General features: G+C 38.4%; 1 protein-coding gene across 25 annotated transcripts in view; it reads right to left on the reverse strand.

Annotated features, from left to right (window-relative positions):
* Phf21a (PHD finger protein 21A) overlaps positions 1 to 8,833 on the reverse strand; it is a 176,927-nt gene that overhangs the window by 104,217 nt on the left and 63,877 nt on the right. The gene's annotated exons all lie outside the window — the stretch shown is intronic.

Consider the following 8,833-nt stretch of genomic DNA (forward strand, 5'->3'; position numbering starts at 1 on the left):
CCCAAGAGAAGAAGGTAAATGACATTTGGGGTGAAAAGCATTATTATCTCCATTTCCCAGATAAGGTAAGTGAGTTTTCTAGTCATAGTGGAGAGGTGAAAGGGTTAAGCACAATTAAAAATGTGAAAATATCCTGGGTCACTAACGCTTCTTTGCAATGTTCTGACAAGAGGCCAGTGAGGAGAAGTCAGAAAGCCTAAGGCTGAATACTTGACTTGCTCTGCCATTTGGTTATATAATCTTGAGAAGTCACTTTTTTTTAATGTGTATCGTTCTATCTACACAGTGGAGTCTAGTGGGGATCAAATTAGATAAAGCATGTGAGAGAAAACTCTGGGTGAACAATGGCACACTGTGCCATTACACTGTTGTTAGCTTGGCATTTTTATTGAGAATATGGGTTCACCTAGCACTGCTTCCTTAGGAAAGATAATTAAATGCAAGATGTAGTACTGTTTTCTAAACAGCTTTATTGAGGCATAAGTCACACATAATACAATCTACCCATTTTAAAGTAAACAATTTGACAGTTTTTGGCATATTCACAGAGTTGTGTGATCATAACCACAACTTCAGAATATTTCCATCACCCCAAAAGAAACCCTGAGCACATATGGAGTTACTCCCCCAGCACCCCACACTCACACAATTCCCCTAGCCCTGGGCAGCCATTAATCAACTTCCTATCTCTATGAGTTTATATATGTGACACCGAATATAACGGGATCATACAGTATGTGGCCTTTTGTGTCTGGCTTCTTTGTTGTAGCAAGTATCAGTACTTCATTCCTTTTTACTGCCAAATAATAATCCACGTCTGGCTATACCACATTTTATCTAACCATTCATCAGTTGATGGCATTGTTTCCATTTTTTGGGCTATCATGAATAATGCTGCTAGGAACATTCATGGGGGAGTTTTTGTTTAAACATACGTTTTCATTTCTCTTGGTACATACCCAGAAGTAAAACTGTTGAATCACATGGTAACTCTATGCATAGCATTTTGAGAAACTGCCAGACTATCTTCCAAGTGGCTGTACCATTTTACATTCCCACGATCAACGCCTGAGGAAAAAGTAACTGAAGGGAGCCCATAGAAGGCAGATCATTCACTGGGTGAATAGCTAAATTAGTTCTGTAAAATGACAACCTGTGTTACTCACAACTTGGAAGACAGTGCTTTACACCAAGTTTGAGGAAAGGAGATACTGGCTATTAGGGCATTTTCCTTCTTTTCTCCCCCTCGCTTAGGTCCAAGCCTAGAGCAAGGCAATGTAAGCAGCTTTTTACATACGGACTAATGTTGTTCCTGTCTCTAACAAAAAGTAGTAAGGAATTTGCAGAGGCAGGCTTTTAAAAGCCTTCTATCATTTCTCAGTTGCAGGTAGTAACATACATTTTTTTCTCGAGTCTCTGGAATTGCTATATAAAATTTACAAAATCTTCTGATAAGCCCTCACCCTTCCCTTTAGTGCATCAGCCCAAATACCTACTACCTTCAGTACAGGTCAAGCACAGGCTAGGTGCAACACTGCACTCCTGTATAGTGGCAACTACAAGCCAAATAGAACTGGTGGAGGGAAACAGATGGCTTCCAAAGGGGAAGAAAAGAAAAACAGAAGGTCAGGAAAAGAAGGTGTGGGGAAAAGACAGGAACAGAAAGAGGGTATAAGAGAGGAGAACCACCTTTCTGCTTTTGCTCTTCCCACCTGTCATGCTGGCTGCTGGCTGCCAGCATGCTCCCTTGCAAACACAGCTGCAAATTACAAAGAGCAGCCACTGTCCTACTCAGGGGGTCCCTTCCATGTTCCATATCGTAAACTGTACTGAGATGCCAACTGCTTACGAGGAAGGGAATTACATACTCCAAAGAGCCGTGAACCAAAAACTGCTATCTATGTCTAACACATTAGCATTGAGACCTGTAGGTTCCCTACAAAATAACCAAGACTACCCAGCAAACAGTAAGCAACTAAATCAAGAGATTAGGCACTAAAAAACGTGGCTTGTTTCAGTGTTACAATTTGTAGAACCTATGACTAGTTCAATCAAAGTAAACTCAGATTCTGACATATATTTCATGTAGCTACCACATGTTCAATTTGCTGAAAGGCTCTGCTCTTACGCAATTAAAATTCTTAAGTTTTTCCCCAGAAGAGTTTGGGATTGTCATTAGGGAGAAATGTTTCACATCCAGTTTTAGAAAGGAAAGATACTAGCTACTGGGACATTTTCCTTTCTGCCCTGTTTTGACTTGGCCTAGGCCAAGGCAAAGGAAATATACACAGCTTTTTATACACTAATGTTGCCAGCAGCGTTGCAGTGGCCTTGCTCACGGCAGGAGAAAGTATAGTGACTAATACTGCTGGGTCTTGCTGAAGGAAAGTGGCTGGCTTCCTTTGATCAACTGAGTGGAGTGCTGATCAGTGTGATTTTCCTGTTCTGCTGCCTGCGAGCATGTGGGGAGAGCAGGAGAGCTGGTTTCTGAGCAGCCCATGCAGGGAAGCAAATTCCATAGCTTCACAGGAAGTAACAAAAAATAAAAGAGGGTGGAACTGGGAGCAGACACCTTAATTCTGCCAGCATGCTACTTACTGATATAAGGATCTCTGGGAGGAGAATGAAGTAGGTGCTTCTATAATTCTAATTCATCAACTGTAGTACTATATGTAACTATTAAACACAATGTTCAAATGTACAAACTTTTGAAATTGTAATTTACAAGTTTTAACTATAGTACTTCATTTTGATGGAAAACAGCAAAAAAGGAGTTAATAAGATTTTTTAAAATTAAAATTGAAGAAGCAGGAACGCATCAGCATATGTGGCTCTTGGCAGTCTGAGACAAAGGCAGTGCGTCCAGCACCTGAGTGTCAGCAGAAGACTGCAGTTGCATATACCCTCTCTTCTATTTGCCAGACAAGCAGCTGCTGGATTAACATGAGTTAATCTGCTTGTATGCTATTCAGACTTTTTCCTAGTAAATTGCAAAATTTACCTAAAGATAAATATAGCAATCTCCTAGTTCTCTGCTCCATTCAGCTGCTGCTGAGAAACACTTCTGTTATCTCAAATTTCATCAGCAGATTGTACTCCTTCCTGGGGAACAGCATCAAAAAGTACCTTTCTAAAAACAGTTAGTCTCTGAGGTGAAATACACCATATGTAAATGACTTCTTTTCCAAAAAGGGTAAATTTCCACTTTTAAAGTTTTAATTCATGATAAATAAAGTGTATGATTTCTTACATTAGATCTAATCACTGCTTCTTTGAAGAGTAAACAGTCAACTGCAAATTGAGCAAATTGCTTTGGCTATCCTAGAACCAGAAATGAAATGGATTAGGTCAGCAGGTGGCATGTCATTTCAGCGCTGCCTGGGGGCCTAAAATACAGTTAGGTCATTTTTATTCTAGTGACAGCTGGAATGTAAACCAGGGCATTTAACATTACCTCCTGACTCTATTCTCAAAGCTGTCTTGGGCACAAAAGAGTTCACAGGAAACCCCTAAGACTACATTTCTAGTACTACACCACTTCTCGGACCCCCCCAGAGACACCCAACTTGAAGGTGCCTGAGAAAATCTGGGACCGGGTACTCTGACTTTGGTGTTCAGAAACACAGGCTCTTGCCCACACAAGGAGAACTGAGTTCTTGTTAACCTGATGTTCTCAAGCATGTCGACATGCAACTCCACTGTGTGGTACTTTCCTTGACGGAAGAGAATGGCCACTGTGTCCAATTCAGGGAAGTAAGGAAATTGGTTCACCTGTGACTACAGCAGAAGGGATGAGAAGAGAAGGGATTAGGTGAAACAATGGACTTCAGTCAAGAAACAAAAAGGAAGGTGACAGGCAGTGGAGAAGCATGCAGGAGAAGAGAGATGAACTGGGAGAAATCTTTTGTCCAGAAATCAGGAGCCTCTTCCAATGCTGGACCACGTAAACAATTCAACAACAGCTTTTCTTTTAAGCCTCCTTTCAAATTACTAGAATTCCAAAACTGAAGTAGCCCCACAAAGCTGCTCCTATGATAACAGTTAAGAGTGGGATCACCTCAACACTGCTTCAGGGGTGGCATGTGACTCAGCCTACCCAATGATGGGACTCATTCCCTAACCATAGGGAAGGATGGTTCTATCTGGTTCAAGAATAGACCTGAAAATCATCCCCAGGTCTTAACGGTGGTACTTCTGGGGTGGGGAACAACTTAGTCTCTTTACTGGAGGAGATAAAATGGCAGGTTATAAGCCCAGAGCTGCCAGAGGCAACCTCTGCCAGTACAGGATAGCTGTATGCAAATGAAGTCAAAAGAAGGAAAAAAGTGTCCTACATCCATCCGTGCCTGAGATCAGCTCTCTGAATTTACTAGTTAAATAAGCCAATAAATTCCTTTTGCTTCAACACCTTTGACTTGAATTTCTATACTGGGAACCAGAAGAGTACTCTCTAACACACCAGCCAAATAAGCTTCAACTAGTCACTCTCCCTCACTGCATTACCAGTTTTCTGAACTCTAAGGAGCAGAGGGGAAAAAGCCATGTTTGTTTACTTTACAAAATTGAAAACTGCTAAGTACTACACAGGAAGCATTGATATTTTAACTAAACAGAAGGTAAGGATAGAAGAAGTAAGATATTCATGGGGCTAAATTGCTCCTAGCTGCTAGTGCTGATAAGATAACATTCTATTTCTACCAGTTTCTCATCATTTGTCCTGGTGGGGCCTCTGAAACCTTTACCAAAGCAGTTAATGGCCTAGTAAATCTTTAAGTATTGTCCCTTTTACTTTCAGTTAACAAGGCTTTTCCACCCTCCTGGACATCTCTGCCCAAACCACTTTACCATGCTCACCATGGTGGATTAAGCAAAGGGATCACAGAAAGCAAAACTTCAAACAGTTCTATTTTCAAGTGTGTAAGTATCCAGGCATAACACATATGCTAGGAGATACGCAAAGGAATAATTCTCACATGAAGCAAAACACAGATAAAAAAAAAAAAGACCCTATACAACAAGGTGAAAGCCTAAGTTCCTCGACTAATGTATCCCATCCCACAGCATTATTATTTTAAGAGCATTTTCAATTCAAAACTCATAATTAGCCGGGCACCAGTGGCCCATGCCTGTAATCCTAGCTACTCAGGAGCCACAGATCAGGAGGATCAAGGTTTGAAACCAATATAGGCAAATAGTTCATGAGACTCTATCACGAATAACCTATCACAAAAAAAAAAAAAGAAAAAGAAAAAGGGGTGGGGGGGCTGGTGGAGTGGCTAATGGTGTAGGCTCTGAGTTCAAACCCCAGTACCACAAAAAAAACCCTCATAATTAAATGTAATATACTGGAATATGATTTAATAATCTGGTAAATGCTTGATTTCACAAAGCACTAGATCACATCTCTCATGGATACCTGAGTCAAAACCTTTCTATATGTACCTGAGCTATAAAACATCAATATAAAAGAATTATTAACGAAGTAAATATCTAAAAGTACTAACTTCTAATCTTCTTTTGAGTGGTGTGTGAAAATAAATAAGCAAGAAAAGTACAACTGTATTTTCCAAGAGCTAGTAGGAAAAGTAATGAATGTGCTATACTTTCAACTTCAAAGTTTCTCTAGGCCTAAGTATAATGAAATCATTCTTTAAAGATTTTACTTCAAGATGTTGTCATACCTATGACATCAATTAGTCTTTCTTTCATTAAATATAAAATAACCACATGCTATAAGTGGTAAAAAGAACCCCATGACTCAGAATTTCCTAAACATAACCAGTGTTTCACATAAATATAGTAAACAAAATATATGCTTTTCCTAAAGCTTCTGACCAACTAAAATATTTCTAAACACTAAAAGACTCTGGTTAAAGTTATACACTTCAAACTAGAGTTAAAGAATTTCAATCAACTCATCTTTCTTTAAAAAAAAAACAAAAACCCACTTTTTTCCTAAAAGGAAAAGCTGAAAGCCAGAGTACTGATATGATACTGATCCTTGAGAACTGTATTATGTACTGTCTTCTACAGCGAGATTCAAATACGTCATTAACTTTGACAAACTAACACTATCCAGACTTGTCTCTAGATGACTCAGGAATAAAAATGTGATGTCAAATTGCCTTGAAATTAACAGTTTGAGCAGTATCAAACAATTTTAACTCAAGTTACCTTGCCTATTCCTACGTTTGTATACCTGAGACTCTGACATGACTGTCTAAGATACAGTCCTAGACACGGTGTTTCTAAAAAGCTTTTCAGTTTATTCTAAGATTTAAGCTAGGGCTAAGAATCAATAGTCTATAGGCAGATATGCCTTTGGGATAGCAAAATATTTTGATAACTCTTCTACAACTGTTACAAAATCATTATGATTCAAATCACTATTCTTTCACAAATATACCTTTAGCTGGTATGCTCCTTAAGAAGAAATGTCCTATCGGCTGTGCTCATCACCGAGCTAGGTGGAATGCCCCTATATAACACATACCATAAATTATCTGTGAATGAATGAGATCCTGAAAGGTTACATTTCAGTTTTCAGTGCTTGAAACCATACAAGTAGCTCTCTTAACCAATAATGATCAGGACCAGTAGCTGATAAGAAAAAAAGTCACATGAATCAAGAAATCATAAAAATCATAAAAAACTTGATATACCTGAGTGTTTCATTTTAATTTAAATGAACCTTCATTTGCCAATCTTGTGATATGAGACTAGGCCTTTTGTTTGTAGTGGTTTATAGGTAAGAATGCCAAAATGTCGTTCTTTTATAAACTATAGCCATAATGCATTCTCTCTCATTTCCATCTCTGATTCAGTGAGAACTTTAAATACTTTTATTATCATATATTAACTATGCCAAACAACAGTTTCATTGTAACATTTTCATGTATTCATCCCCCATTGTCCTATCTCGTTCCCTTTCCCCTCTCCTGCTGGTCCCCTTCTTCCTCTTCTATATGGTAAGAACATAAAGACACTTGGAAGCACTATGAATGTGTCATCCTTCTAGACACTAATAATGTACCCCAGTCTGTTACAGTCATCTTACCTAAAAGTATCTGAATAGTAATTTTTTAGTAATTTTTTTTATCAATGCTTTCTAAAGCATCAGATTTGCTTTTCATGGAAAACAAGCCACGCCCCAGATTACGCCTGTAATCCTAGCTACTTCAGAGGCTGAGATCTGGAGATCTTGGTTTGAAGCCAGCCTGGAGGAATAGTTTGTGAGACCCTATCTTGAAAAAACCCCATCAAAAAAAGGGCTGGTGGAGTGGCTCAAGTAGTAGATTGCCTGCCTAGCAAGTGTGAGGCCCTGAGATAAAATCCCAGTACCAATTAAAAAAAAAAAAAAAAAAAGAATCTGCATCCATTCTGTAGGTGTTTCAAATGAGGACCCTGGCAACAAGGAACTGCTACTTTCCAACGTACCTTTTCTTCAGAGTCTTGAAATTTAAATACTATTCCTTATAGCTTATGTGATACTGCCTCAACAATGCAAGGTTTCCATGCTGAGTATTTTTCTAAAATAAGGTTATAGCTTCCCTTATCCCTATTTGAGGGAACAATATACTCTGTGTAATTTAATGCCTGAGATTTATCTTGTAAGAAGAAAACGAAATTACTTAAATTTAAAAAAAAATTAGCCAGCAATTTGGCAATTTTGTTTTTTATTTAAGCCTTTCCAACAGAGCTGGGAATTTTAATCTTACTCTGTGCAAGCCATTTTACCTGGCAACTGACTTGGTGCATAGCTGATTTTTCATTTTCACTGGCTTGGGCTATGTGGGCGGCTTTGAGTTACCTTTGACAAAATTAATTCAAAGTATTTCTAGATTAAATGTGGAGATGAAAGACAATGGCAAAGGGAAGGATCTGTAAGCCTCAACTGTTCTCAAATTAATCTGGGCTTGTTCAAGATGAACATGTTACTTCTATTGCCTAAGAAACATTTTTTTTCCATCTGTATGTTTATTCCACCAATAATGGCTTTCTGAATCAATCAATCAATCAATCCATTAAGGACTGGTGGAGTGGCTCAAGTAGTAAGAGCGCCTGCCTAGCAAGTAAGAGGCCCTGAGTTCAAATCCCAGTGCTGCCCCCAAAAATGAATTGTGAATCAAGAATGAGCTGTACATATAAAATCTTTGTGCTTTGAAAGAATCCTGACACTTTTAATAAACCTGCTGTGCTCTTCCTCAGGGATCAGTTCCATAGAACAGAGACATTATTTACAAGCAAAAATGGTAAGGCTGAAAGCCTTTTTACTTATCTATCTTAAAAATGAATCAAGTTTATAAAGACAACTGATTTTATTTACTTTAAATACAGTTTAGATAGATGTGAGAGAAAAAGGAAGGAAGGAAGAAAGAAATTAAGTAAGTTGGTTAGTTAAAGGGTTACGAGTATAAATGAGTGGTAGAGTACTTGCTTAGCCTATGTGAGGCCCTAGGTTTGACTCCAGCACAGCAAAAAAAAAGGTTAAAGTGCTGAAAAAACTCTATAATAAAAATTTTTTTAATGCTACTAGCTTTAATCTGTTGGGATTTACATAAAAACCACAACTAACGGGGTTTCCCCAAATTCATATTGTGCTTTCTACTGAAGGAAACAGACAGCAGAATAGTTTCCACTGGATCACGTCCAGTGGGCTGTTAAAGCCTCAGATTTCTTTATTTCCCATCTTAGAACTACATTAGCAGTTATCATATCAATGCACACTCACACAGCTATAATCTCTGGGTACTGGGTTTCCTATTAGCCTTTCTCAATCAGGATTCTTCATTTGAGTCACAGAACACAAGAACCTACTTTGGTGACTATTTTC

Source organism: Castor canadensis, chromosome 1, assembly GCF_047511655.1.
Source record: "Castor canadensis chromosome 1, mCasCan1.hap1v2, whole genome shotgun sequence".
NCBI lineage: Eukaryota > Metazoa > Chordata > Mammalia > Rodentia > Castoridae > Castor > Castor canadensis.